At 42.4% G+C, this 14,973-nt stretch overlaps 1 long non-coding RNA gene across 1 annotated transcript; it reads right to left on the bottom strand.

Annotated features, from left to right (window-relative positions):
- Nucleotides 1-1,106: 1,106 nt before the first annotated feature.
- Nucleotides 1,107-2,089, bottom strand: LOC127149931 (uncharacterized). Its single transcript, XR_007821799.1, has 3 exons — nucleotides 2,009-2,089; nucleotides 1,869-1,933; nucleotides 1,107-1,218 (listed from the first exon to the last, which is right to left on the bottom strand). It is a non-coding gene; the product is annotated as an uncharacterized LOC127149931 (long non-coding RNA).
- Between the last annotated feature and the right edge of the window lie 12,884 nt (nucleotides 2,090-14,973).

Genomic DNA, 14,973 nt, shown 5'->3' with positions numbered 1-14,973 from the left:
ATCATCTGACACTAATTAGTTGATTCTCACCGTTTGCAAATGGTCGACACGTTGTTCTTGTTCACCCAAAAGTATTTACAGGTCAATGTTGATCCCTTGCACGTGAAGAAACGATTCACTACGGTCGACTGTGCCATCACAGTATGTTTATGTTGGAATTTATGTCTTAAAACTCGTAGTTTGTAGTTAAAACTATATTCTATCTAATAAAGTGTTTATTGAGGATTTATTAGTGAAAATAGAATACTATAATCTTGAATCCAATAAACTAAAGTCTAGAGGCTATCTAGTGTAGACTTGAACTTTATGTAGAAGACTTGAACTTTATGTAGAGACATAAACTTGGATCAAGTTAGAGTATATAGCTCAAACGGTCTATAGTGAATGAATAAGGTTGGACGCCTTATTCTGACAACACTATGGATGCGGCCCACTCTGTAGTTTATTACAAACAATGTGATCCTGAATCATTCATGTAAAGATATGAGAGTGGGGGCATCCTATGTAAAGAGTTTGCATAAGACTGGAACCATGAAATAGTCGCTTTTAAGTTATAACACCGTTGATTATATAAACTGACTATTTTGATTATGATGACCTAGGTAACTTAATCTTAATTCTAAGCTAACTATGAACTTCTACTCAAACGGTATTATCCTTAGATCTGCTTGGGTGAGGGCAGTTCAATGTCGCTAGCCCAACAAGCCTCCCATTTCAGGGGTAAGACCGGGTGGATGGCTAGGGACATAGGGTGCAAGATGGAATTCACTCCTACCCATTTCAGGGTTAGTAGATAGATTGTCCTCTTAAGGATTGAATTCAATTCTTAAACAAGGGATCCCACCCTCTCATTGGTCCAAGAGGGATTCGGTTTATAGGTTGGACCTTAAATGTAACAACCCAACTCCTTATGCTGAGCCGAAGTTATTACTAGAGGTAAAACACATGATTTAAGCCATAAAGTTTAGGTAAAACAAATCAAACTTCATGATTTTATTTATGAAAATCAAATCAGGATAATATGAAAAATGTAAATAATGTTAAAATCCTACTCGGGCCCTATCTACTTTTAAACAATGAAATAGTGATTAAGAAAGAAAATAAAACTCAAGTACAAAAGGTCTAAAACGGGGTAAGCGGAAGCAGAAATCCCTATGACTCGCCACGGTCACTTCTGGTCGCCCGCCAGCTTGCCTTTGCCCCTACCTCGGCCTCTACCTGAAAAACATGACATGAAGAGAATGAGTATAAAATACTCAGCAAGAGACCCACTACTAGTCCCACTAGGTGCCTGTTAGCTTCCTATTAGAGTCCTGTAAATGGTACCCAATCTCTGGCACGTTCCCGAACACGTGCAACATGCGCTTCCGTAGGAACGAAAATCTGGTCTTCGGTGTCCCGGGGGAGCACCTAGAACATGTTGGTCTGTAGTGAACCTGGGGGTAACACTAAGATAATCGGGATGCGAGGACCCTGTCGAGTCACTCGAGTCATATCTATATCCATGCTAGACTGGCGCCTCGTCGGACCACACAGTCCTAAATAGGTGGTGATCCCGAAGGACACCCATGCAGGTACGACTCTAATAGGCTAAGCTAACAAGTACCCTAACCATAACATACATGCACATAGCATCATCATGCAATCATAACAGTCTAATCATCATTTCACTTTTCACCTCAACAACCAACGTACAGTCATAACAATTCACGTCATCACAATATCATGTCATCATGTAACCATATCATCAATCGCATCTTGCTCTCATTAATTACATGTGTCATACAGTCTAGTCCTTAACATGCACAACTGAAGGTGTATGTGGTCTCATGGTTCTAGACATAGAGCTAGTAGTAGAAATCTCTTACCTGGAGATTTACTCGACGAGTCCTAACCGCAAGACAAGTGTGCTTTCCAAGCAACGAGGTCCTAACTATTTAATAACGCAAAAAATCATAATTAAGTCACCAACGACTAGAGGCCCAAAAACTCAGTTGAAATAACTTACCCTAGGTCGAGGTTGCAATGCTTGAGCCCCTACTGAAGAAATCCAACGCTCCAAGTCAAATCGTCCAAGGTGGTCCTTAAAAGAGTTAATTTAATTTAGTCCAAATTAAATTATTTAGTGTCCAACAATTGAGTCTTGCTGGCTAAGCCAAAACAATTAATCAATTTACCAAAAATTAGATGAAAAAGAGCCAAACTAGGCTTGGCGGCTCGACTGGAGGAGCAAAAACCGGCTCGGCTTGGGCTTGCGGCAGAAGGGAGGCGCGGCTCGACTCGGTACAGAAGCTGCGCGCGTGCGGCTTGCACACGGGCGGGCTCGGCTACGCGGGTACACGCGGCGCGGCTCAGCTACGTGGAGTGGCTGCGCGGGTCGGGCTCCGGGTCGAAGGCACGCGTCTCTAGTTCGAGTCGGAAGCGCGGGACGACTGCGGCAAGCGGCGCAGCTTGGGTCGCGAAAGGCGATGCGACGGTGGAACGACGGAGGAGACGCGGCAGCTTGCGGGTCTTTGACGGCGCGGCGCCGGCTGGAAGTCGGCGGGACAGACGCGGCGCCGGCTGGAAGTCGGCGGGACAGACGCGGCGACGATCCGCGAAGGCGACGGCTGGCGAGCGCGGCTTCGGACTTCCTGACTCGATGCGGCGGCGCCGGACAGACGAGGGGCTCGACTCGGGACTGCGGCTGGGCTCCCGCACGAGTCGACTGAAATCCGACGGCGGCGACAGCTGAGCTGAGGAAAAGAAAGAAAAGGACTTGGGCGACTTGGGTACGCGGCGACGGCGGCGAGCGGCAGCTAGGGTTATTTCTCGTCCTTTTCTCTTTCCTTTTCTTTTTCCTTTTTTTTTTATTTTTCTTATGCACGGGTCCCAAAGCTCCTTTATAAAAAAAATCTCTTTTCTTTTCCTCCAATTAATTCAAAACCAACCACCTTCTCTCTCTCCAAATCTCATCAAAATTTCCTTCTTATCCTCAACTAGGTCCTCACATCTCTCCCTTAACCAACCAACCTTTAATTTAACAATAACTTCACCTTTAATTTAAAGATTCCAAACCTTATTTAATCGCAAATTTCAAAATGATAAGGTTCTTCCAATAAATTCGAATTTTCCATAACCACGCTTAAATATTAATAACAAATGGGAAAATCGAATTTGTTGGGGCGTTACAATCTTCCCTCCTTAGAAAGCTTTCATCCTCAAAAGATCTAATCCTCGAACAACTCGGGGTACAGGGCTCGCATGTCCTCTTCTCTCTCCCACGTGGCCTCTTCAACTCCATGGTTCCACCAAAGAACTTTGACCGGTGAAATTTCTCGACTACGGAGCTTTTTGACTTCCCTTGCCAAGATCTCGACAGGCTGCTCCTCGTAGCTCAAGTTCTCACTGATTTGCAGTGGCTCGAAGTCCACTACATGCGTCGGGTCCGTGACATATCTCCTCAGCATGGAGACATGGAATACATCATGCACTACAGAAAAAGATGGGGGCAACGCCAAGCGATAAGCCACGGGGCCAATCCGCTCCAGTATCTCAAACGGCCCTACGAAGCGTGGACTTAGCTTCCCCTTCTTCTCGAATCTCAGAACACCCTTCATAGGTGCTACCTTCAGAAAGACCATGTCTCCCACCTCAAACTCGAGATCCTTACGTCGCACATCAGCATAACTCTTCTGTCTGCTCTGTGCTGTCAGCATACGAGCTCGGATCTTCTGTATGGCTGCATTGGTGGTCTGGACTAACTCGGGACCTAACATCTTCTACTCTCCAACCTCGCCCCAGCAGACAGGAGATCTACAGCACTTACCTTACAGAGCCTCAAACGGTGCCATACCGATAGTAGCCTGGTAACTGTTATTATAGGCGAACTCCATCAGATGCAGATGGGAGTCCCAACTTCCTGAAAACTCTAGCACGCAGGCCCGCAGCATGTCTTCCAAAATCTGGTTCAATCTCTCTGTCTGACCATCAGTCTGAGGGTGGAATGCCGTGCTGAAGTCTAACCTCGTACCTAATGCAAGTTGAAGTCCTTTCCAGAACTTCGATGTGAAACGAGTGTCTCTGTCTGAAATGATGGATACGGGTACTCCATGTAGTCTCACAATCTCTGTCATATATAACTGCCCTCACTTACTGGCAGTGTAAGTGGACTTCCCTGGCACAAAGTGGGCCGACTTCGTGAGTCTGTCGACAACAACCCAGATCACTATATAGCCTTTTAGGGTTTTGGGCAGTCCCGTGATGAAGTCCATCGACACGCTTTCCCATTTCCATCCTGGAACACTCAAGGGTTGTAACAACCCAGCTGGTCGCTGTCTAGGTGCCTTCACCTGCTGGCACACCAAACACCTACTAACAAAATCTGCCACTTCCCTCTTCATGTTCCTCCACCAATAGACACTCCTTAAGTCCTGGTACATCTTCATACTTTCAGGGTGCATGGTAAATGGAGAACTGTGAGCCTCAATCAAAAGCTCTGTCTTGACTGCGCTGTCTTCCGGCACACACAGGCGCCCCTTAAACATAAGGCCATCGTCAGAGGATATGGAGAAGTCCTCACCTTGCTCTGTCTCTACCAAACGACGCTTCTCGACCAAGTAAGGATCATTCAGCTGAGCAACGATAATCCTTTGCCTCAAGGTTGGCTGTACTGACAACTGAGCAAACTGTGAGGTAACCTCTCCTACTGAGACTCCAATCTCGGCTCTCTCAAAATCTCTGAGTAAGGGGGCTTGCTTGGTGATCAGCGCTGCTGAATGTGCAACCTTCCTACTCAGCGCGTCAGCCACTACATTTACTTTACCTGGGATGTACAGAATCTCGCAGTCATAGTCTTTCACCAACTCGAGCCACCTCCTCTGCCTCATGTTCAACTCCTTCTAGGTGAAGAAGTACTTCAGGCTCTTATGGTCAGTGTAAATCTGTATCTTCTCACCGTACAAGTAGTGCCTCCATATCTTCAGTGCAAAGACTACAGCTGCCAACTCTAAGTCGTGGGTAGGGTAGTTCTGCTCATGACTCTTCAACTGACGGGAGGCATAAGCAACTACCTTACCTTGCTGCATCAGAACACAGCCCAGTCCCTTCTTGGAGGCATCACTATAGATCACAAAGCTTCCCGACCCATCGAGCACTGTCAGGATTGGTGCAGTCACCAGCTTCTGCTTAAGCTCCTGGAAGCTACTCTCGCATGCTGGGCTCCAGACAAAAGGGGTTCCCTTCCTGGTCAACTGGGTCAACGGGCTGGCTATACGTGAGAAGTCTTCCACAAACCTCCTGTAGTAACCTGCCAAGCCCAGAAAACTTCGAATCTCACTAACTGTGGACGGTCAAGGCCAGTTGGTCACTGCTTCGATCTTTGCTAGATCCACAGAAACTCCCTTACTGGAAACCACGTGGCAAAGGAACGTCACCTTCTTTAACCAAAACTCACACTTGAAGAACTTGGCATACAGCTTGTTGGCTCGAAGAGTCTCCAAAACCTGGTGCAAGTGCTCCTCATGCTCAGGCTCAGTTTTGGAGTAAATCAAGATATCATCAATGAAGACTATGACGAACGAGTCTAGGAAGTCCTTAAACACCCTGTTCATCAAGTCCATGAACACCGCAGGGGCATTAGTCAAACCAAAAGACATCACAATGAACTCGTAATGTCTATATCTCGAACGAAAGGCCGTCTTGGGAATGTCACTGTCCCTGATCCTCAACTGGTGATAGCCTGATCGTAGGTCGATCTTGGAAAAGACAGTGGCTCCCTGCAACTGATCGAACAAGTCATCAATCCTGGGCAAGGGGTAGCGGTTCTTAACTGTCACCTTGTTCAGCTCTCTGTAGTCAATGCAAAGACGCATCGACCCATCCTTCTTCTTCACAAACAACACTGGAACTCCTCAAAGTGACACACTGGGCCGGATGAAACCCTTGTCCAGCAACTCCTGCAACTGGACCTTCAGCTCCTTTAGCTCGGCTGGAGCCATTCTGTAAGGGGCCCTCGAGATAGGAGCAGTGTCCGGCTCTAACTCGATGGCGAAGTCTATCTCCCTAGGAGGCGGAAGTCCTGAAAGCTCGTCGGGGAAGACATCAGGGTACTCCCTTACCACTGGTTCGAAAGATAGGGATACTTCTGGTTCTCGGGTATCTACCACGCTTGCCAAGATTCCCCAAGTACTCTGGTTGAGTAATTTACTAGCCTTCATGGCTGAGATGACCTTGGGTATGCATACGATGCTTGCCCCCCTAAATTTGAAACTAGTCCCAGAGGGAGGGTTAAAAATAACTTCCTTACCAAAACAGTCTATATTTGCATGGTTAGCTGACAGCCAATCCATGCCTAAAATCACGTCAAAATCCTGCATGTCCAACACTAGCAGGGTCACATCTAACACGTGATTGGCTATCTCTACTCGACATGCCTTTATTTTCTCCTTAAACAACAGGACCTCCCCAGATGGAGTAGAAACAGACAAAACACTACCCAACGGTTCTACCTCTAACCCCACATGATGAACGAAAACAGAGGATATGAACGAGTGGGACGACCCAGAGTCAAACAGTACAAAAGCATAATGTCCCAAGATTGGGAGCGTACCTGTCACCACTGTACCAGCTCGCTCGACCTCCTGCCGAGTAGTGGCAAAAACTCTCCCCTGCTGGGAAGCAGAAGGCTGATGTGGTGTCGTCTCAAAGGGTTTTCGAGGACACGCATCAACAGTGTGCCCCGGCTGTCTGCACCTGAAGCAAACTCCACTCCCAGCCAAGCAACGACCTCCATGGACTCTCCCACAGGTAGTACAAACGGGTAGCTCTCTCAGAGTCCTCTCGGCTGCTGCAAGCTCCCATCGGTGTCTCTGAAAGACACCTTCTGACCTCAGAGTTCGCTGCGGTATTACGTCAGGCTGCGTCTCCACCTTTCTCTTCTGTCCCAAGGCTGACCCTCTACCGGAAGCCTTAGACGAATCAGCTCTCTCATGCAGGCTCAAATCCAGTGCTATGCGTACTGCATCCGCATGAGTGGCTGGCCGGAGGGCTCGAACAATGCCCTGAAGGTCTAGCCTGAGTCCTCTAACAAATTTCTCCGTCCTGGTAGCCTCATCCCTTACCACATCGGGAGCGAAACGGGATAGCATGTCGAACTCGGCGTCGTACTGCTCCACAGTCATGTCGCCTTGCTCCAAGTTTAGGAACTCTTGCAGCTTGGCGTGTTTCACGTTGGCAGAGAAGAACTTAGCGTAGAAGTTCTCCTTGAACTGCTCCCAAGTTATCTTGCTGACGTCGCCCCCCAGCATCCTCTCAGCAGTCTCCCACCAGGCGATGCCCCTATCCTCCAAGAAGAAAACTGCACACTGCACCTTCTAGTCTTCTGGTCTTCTGGGCACTTCATGTACCGAAATATAGTCTCTATGGACGTCAACCACATTTGGGCCTTTGTGGGGTTGTCCATGGATCCGTCAAAGGTCTTAGGATTATACTTCCTAAAGTCTCTCAAGTGTTTAGCCTCAGCCGACAGTTGAACTGGCACGGGTTGAGCTTCTACAGGGGCTGAAGGAATGACGGTCTGGGCCTGAACAGGGGCGGCCTGGTTCTGCTCGGCAGCGAGGAAAGGCGCAAAGCAGCTTGCAGCATGTCCTGATAACGCTGCTCCATCGCGACGAGATCCGCCTGGGTGACCGATGCATTAGGTCGACCACCGACAGAGCAGGTTGCTCCTCCGGCTGGCCACGACCGGCTCCTCTGCCTCCCCTACCACCTCCTCGGTGTGCACCTCTACGTGGCGGCATTCTCCCTAAATTTCACCAACAAAACTTTTCACCACAAGAACTTAACACTCCTATCTCTAGGTTTAGTCTATACAGGCAAAATTATAATCTTAACATTAGCAAGGCTTTAGACATACCTGGCGAGTGACGAAGGACCGTATAGCCATAAGGTGAAGTAAAACCAAAACAAAACAATGACTTACATCGTAGGTCAGTCTACAGAACCTAAAACACTGGGCTCTGATAACAACTGTAACAACCCAACTCCTTATGCTGAGCCGAAGTTATTACTAGAGGTAAAACACATGATTTAAGCCATAAAGTTTAGGTAAAACGAATCAAACTTCAGGATTTTATTTATGAAAATCAAATCAGGATAATATGGAAAATGTAAATAATGTTAAAATCCTACTCGGCCCTATCTAATTTTTAACAATGAAATAGTGATTAAGAAAGAAAATAAAACTCAAGTACAAAAGGTCTAAAACGGGGTAAGTGGAAGCAGAAATCCCTATGGCTCGCCAGGGTCACTTCTGGTCGCCCGCCAGCTTGCCTTTGCCCCTACCTCGGCCTCTACCTGAAAAACATGACATGAAGAGAATGAGTATAAAATACTCAGCAAGGGACCCACTACTAGTCCCACTAGATGCCTGTTAGCTTCCTATTAGAGTCCTGTAAATGGTACCCAATCTCTGGCACGTTCCCGAACACATGCAACATGCGCTCCCGTAGGAACGAAAATCTAATCTTCGGTATCCCGGGGGAGCACCTAGGACATGCTGGTCTGTAGTGAACCCGGGGGTAACACTAAGACAATCGGGATGCGAGGACCCCGTTGAGTCACTCGAGTCATATCTATATCCATGCTAGACTGGTGCCTCGTCGGACCACACAGTCCTAAATAGGTGGTGATCCCGAAGGACACCCATGCAGGTACGACTCTAATAGGCTAAGCTAACAAGTACCCTAACCATAACATACATGCACATAGCATCATCATGCAATCATAACAGTCTAATCATCATCTCACTTTTCACCTCAACAACCAACGTACAGTCATAACAATTCACGTCATCACAATATCATGTCATCATGTAACCATATCATCAATCGCATCTTGCTCTCATTAATTACATGTGTCATACAGTCTAGTCCTTAACATGCACAACTGAAGGTGTATGTGGTCTCATGGTTCTAGACATAGAGCTAGTAGTAGAAATCTCTTACCTGGAGATTTACTCGACGAGTCCTAATCGCAAGACAAGTGTGCTTTCCAAGCAACGAGGTCCTAACTATTTAATAACGCAAAAAATCATAATTAAGTCACCAACGACTAGAGGCCCAAAAACTCAGTTGAAATAACTTACCCTAGGTCGAGGTTGCAATGCTTGAGCCCCTACTGAAGAAATCCAACGCTCCAAGTCAAATCGTCCAAGGTGGTCCTTAAAAGAGTTAATTTAATTTAGTCCAAATTAAATTATTTAGTGTCCAAAAATTGAGTCTTGCTGGGTAAGCCAAAACAATTAATCAATTTACCAAAAATTAGGTGAAAAAGAGCCAAACTAGGCTTGGCGGCTCGGCTGGAGGAGCAGAAACTGGCTCGGCTTGAGCTTGCGGCAGAAGGGAGGCGCGGCTCGCACGCGGGCGTGGCTCGGCTCGGTACAGAAGCTGCGCGCGTGGCTCGGCTGTGCGGGTGCACGCAGCGCGGCTCAGCTACGCGGAGTGGCTGCACGGGTCGGGTTCCAGGTCGAAGGCACGCGTCTCTTGTTCAGGTCGGAAGCGCGGGACGATTGCAGCAGGCGGCACGGCTCGGGTCGTGAAGGGCGATGCGACGGCGGAACGGAGGAGGAGACGCGGTGGCTTGCGGGTCTTTGACGGCGCGGCGCCGGCTGGAAGTCGACGGGACAGACGCGGCGACGATCCGCGAAGGCGACGGCTGGCGAGCGTGGCTTCGGACTTCGCGACTCGATGCGGCAGCATCGGACGGACGAGGAGGCTCGGCTCGGGACTGCAACTGAGCTCCCGCACGAGTTGGCTGAAATCCGGCGGGGACGACGGCTGTGCTGACGAAAAGAAAGAAAAAGACTTGGGCGACTTGGGTACGCGGCGACGGCGGCGAGCGGCAGCTAGGGTTATTTCTCGTCCTTTTCTCTTTTCTTTTCTTTTCCCTTTTTTTTTATTTTTCTTATGCACGGGTCCCAAAGCTCCTTTATAAAAAAAATCTCTTTTTTTTCCTCCAATTAATTCAAAACCAACCACCTTCTCTCTCTCCAAATCTCATCAAAATTTCCTTCTTATCCTCAACTAGGTCCTCACATCTCTCCCTTAACCAACCAACCTTTAATTTAACAATGTAACGACCCAACTTTTTATACTAAGCTGAGGTCGTTACTAAAAAGAAACAATCACAAACACTACTTTTTTTGAAAGGAGGGAAACTACATTTTCATTAAAAATGGAATATTAAAACACTGAAACATAAACGCGGAAGCAAAACTGAGTCCCCATATGGCATGTCACGAATCCTTCTCTGTCGCTCGCCAGCTTTCCTCTACCTTTACCTTCGCCTGAAATATTAAACATAGAAAGAGTGAGTATAAACATATACTCAGTAAGGGACCTACTACTAGTCCCGCTAGGTGTCTGTTAACTTCCCATTAGAGTCCTGTAAATGGTACTCAATCTCTGGCACGTTCCCGAACACGTGCAACATGCGCTCCCGTAGGAACGAAAATCTGGTCTTCGGTGTCCCGGGGGAGCACCTAGGACATGCTGGTCTATAGTGAACCCGGGGGTAACACTAAGACAATCGGGATGCGAGGATCCCGTCGAATCACTCGAATCATATCTATATCCATGCTAGACTGGCGGTCCCGTCGGACTACGCAGTCCTAAAAAGGTGGTGATCCCGAAGGACACCCATGCAGGTACGACTCTAATAGACAAAGTTAACAGAACACCCTATCCATAGCATGTAGCATAACATAACATCATAACATGACATGAGTATTAATCTTAACGTCCTTAATCATGTGATTAATATATCATGCATTAACAATCATCAACATCAATCTACCAGTCATTAACATAACATCAGTCATCAACATAATAATCTCAGTCATCATCATCAACATCAATACAATGACAGTCATTATCAATAGCATCAAGTTATGCATTTTAGCTACCATCAATGCATAATCATAATTACATGCGGTCTCTTAAATTTAGTTCGAAGGTCTAGTAGGAGAATCTCTTACCTTGAGATTTTAGCCAAACAAGGTACTCCCTAGTTGACAGTAAAAATTCTCCAATTAACTTGATCCTAATCATAAAAGGAAAACTTAGTATCTTAATTAATGAAATTAGCAAATGGCTAACATCCAAAAATCCTCCCAAATTAATTAACTTTCTAAAAATTGGGGTTGAAACCAATTCAACCTTGATTGGGAAAAATCCAAGATTATATCTTGAAAAGTTTAGCCAATTGAACCTTTACAGAAACCCCAAATAGATCCAAAATTAAATTAATAAAATATTAATTTAATTTCATTGGCTTACCAAGGTTACTCAGATGGAGGTTGGAAAATCCTCTTATCCTTGATGAAAAATTCATCAATTTAAATCCTCAAGCTTCGAAAGAGACCAATCTTAACTTCAACTGAGGCGGCGACAGCAGAGGGTTATCTTATAGAAGAAGATAAAGAATCTTTTTCTTTTTCCTTTATTTCCATCTTAAGCATTCCAATGCTATTTATAGACTCAAATAATAACAATAATAATTATTATTATTATTATTTCCTTTTCCTTTTCCTTTTAGGATATATATATAATACCAAAAAATATACATATATCTTTATTCCCATTATCTTTCCTAAATAAATGCGTTAATCTTTGGCATTTATAACCATTAGTAATAATAATAATACTTCTTTATTATTATTATTTTTCTCTCACCAAAATCTACAATAAATATATATTTATTTAAACCATTATTCTCTCTTATAAATAAATATATATCTTTTTCGTCCAATCAAATCAACTATCTCTCTCCTTATGGATTATCTTCTTTTCCAAACAAATGTAATTATATTTCATCATATAATTAACTTCACTTTTCCATATTATTAATTAAATATATATATCCATATATATATACTCAATTAATTACAATTCCACCAAAACTAACTTTTTCCTCCAAAATCTCAAATTAACTTAAATCCTCAATTCTTTTAATCAATCAAATATTTTTCAATAAATCACTTATAACTTCCAACATGAATTATCTTAACCCAACCATAACAACTTCACTCCAGAATCAATATTTATCTGCAGAATAATTAATTATCATCCACAATAATTAATTATTATTTACCTTTCTTCCAAAATAATTAATTATCTTCTACAATAATTAATTATTATTTATCTTTATCCAAAATAATTAATTATCTTTCACAATAATTAATTATTATTTATCTTTCTCCAAAGTAATTAATTATCTTCCACAATAATTAACTATTATTTATCTTTCTCCAAAATAATTAATTATCTTCCACAATAATTAATTATTGTTTATCTTTCTCCAAAGTAATTATCCTTTTACAAATAATTGTATTTTTCCAAAATATAATTATTTTACTTTTTCTCCTTACTAAATATTCTTTCTCCAAAATAATTATCTTTTCCTTAAATAATTATATTTCAACAAATATAATTATCTTTTCCATTAACATAATAATTGTATATATATTTCCACATATACATATAATTATTAAATCTTCAACAAACTTTTCACCCGACAATTTAATTAAATAACATCCATAATTATTTAATTAAATTCAACTTCAACAACACTAAAAATCCACAACTTTACTTAATCCTCTTAACCTACCATTTAAACAAAAACTTAACAAACACCACATGCCAAAACCTCTAATTAATTAAATATTCATCCAAGAAATATTTAATTAATTTCAATTCCCACCTAAATCAAATAATTCTCATTAAATAGATTCAAAATAACGCCCAATAAATTATCTTAATTTTTGGGGCGTTACAATCTTCCCTCCTTTAACAACTTTCGTCCTCGAAAGTTCTAATCTTTGAACAACTTGGGATACTTGGCTCTCACGTCTTAATTAATAACAAATTCTACCAAATTCCAAAATCTTTAATTAAATATACACATCCATGTAAATATATTTAATTAATCCAACACAAAACAACCGAATATATTCCTTAACTTTGAAGTCCACTTAATGTAATACCCATAATAAGTTCCTTAAATTTATTGGGTGTTACAAACAATAACTTCACCAATTTATTTCCAAATAAAATACTTAATATCTAAACAAAATAAAGATTCCAAACCTTATTTAATCGTAAATTTCAAAATGATAAGGTTCTTCCAATAAATTCGAATTTTCCATAACCACACTTAAATATTAATAACAAATGGGAAAATCGAATTTGTTGGGGCGTTACATTAAACCAAATGTTTAATAGTGGATCAGTGGGACTTAAAGAACAAGATGTAGTCTCGGGGGTAAAACGGTATTTTGATCCAGTCGAGGTTACAAAAAGTCTGTGAAGGATTAACTTATTGATCATGGTTATATCAAATGGACACAAATATATCTATAGTGATGGGAGTGCAACTACAGGACTTTAGTGAAATGACCCGTTAGTTAACGAATGTTGATTAGCTCAATCTAAAAAGGGTTTAGCCAGTTAATCTCGAATCATTGGATCCCACAATCTATAGGTTCATTAGGTTTCCCTGCTAGCTCATACGGAATTAACTTAGAACAATATGTTGGAATAATTCAAATTGTTCGAATTAAGTAGGACGAGAGAAACCGACGATTATATGTGATAGCAGTCGATTATAGGGCTTTATGTTTAAATATGATTTAAATGTTAAAAATATGAATATGGATTCATATTTGGAAGCTCGAAATTGATGGAAATGGTCAAAGTTGTGAAAAGTCAAAATGTTGACTTTTGACTTTGAAAAGTCAAACTTTGACCAACTTTATATTCAAATGTGATTTGAATTTCAAGAAAATGAATGCAGATTTATGCTCGAGAGGTCGAAATTAGTCAAGATGGACAAAATGGTAAAAAATCAAAATGTTGACTTTTGACTTAAAAAGTCAAAGTTTGACTTTGACTAGAATGGTCAAATGACCATTTTGCCCCTTGATCAAAGTTAGTGGAAAAATCCAACATTTTGTTGGATAATTCCACTAACTCTTAGTGGGCTATGTGGAAGCTTATGGTGATGACACCAAGCCCACTAAGAGAAAATGGAATGGTGAATAAATCCACTAATGGATTGTGGATTATGAGTTGTTGGGCTTCAGTGGTCTAATTACATGAAAATTTTACATGTAATTAGTCTATTTAAGGGGTATTTTTCATTTTGAAGAAGAATTTTTGACAATTTGTAATTTTGAATTACAAATAAACCTTTCTCTCAAATCTCAAATCCTAAGTTTTCTTCTCCAATTTCCATTCATTTATCATCAATCTCTTTCTCAAATTTCCTACTTTGAATGGGTCCGACAACCCGATTCTTAGTCCGGAGAATAGCAGGTTAACATTAATGGTGGTCCCGGTTCGTGATCATGAAGAGATTTAGAGAAGTTGGGAGAAGCTACAAAAGTTTTTTTTTAAACCCTAATTAGTGTGATTAGGGCTTTTTTGCTTAATGCATGTTAACATCTAAATTAGTTTAGATGCATCTAGGGTAAAATTCTGATCCTTAATTCTGCTGCGTTAGTATGCTATCCATCAATTTAAATAACTTTCGGTTCAATTGTCATTCTCAACTTATTAATAATTTGTGCTTTAGTTTGCCCTACGTTGCAGAATTTCCTAAGCCGTAGCCTAGGCCTGTACGAGGAGATTAATAGGGGCACTCACCTGGTTCACGTTTAGTACATCAGGGTTAAAGACGCTATCATATTGAATTACATGATAGACAAGTTACCGGATTATGATAAGGCTTGGATGGATATGGACTTCATATACTTGCCTTACAACATTGGAGGATGCCACTAGGTTTTAATCGTGCTTAACATGCTCGAGCGAAAAATCAATGTATGGGGTTCGTTTATTGATTTCACATTAGATGCGAACCTTGATAAATAACTTGAAAACATGAGGTGCGTTGTCCTCACTCTGATCCAACGCACTGGTATTTTTACAATGAACC

This window comes from Cucumis melo, chromosome 1 (genome assembly GCF_025177605.1).
Source record: "Cucumis melo cultivar AY chromosome 1, USDA_Cmelo_AY_1.0, whole genome shotgun sequence".
Taxonomy (NCBI): Eukaryota; Viridiplantae; Streptophyta; class Magnoliopsida; order Cucurbitales; family Cucurbitaceae; genus Cucumis; species Cucumis melo.
This window is presented reverse-complemented; position numbering and strand designations above follow the sequence as displayed.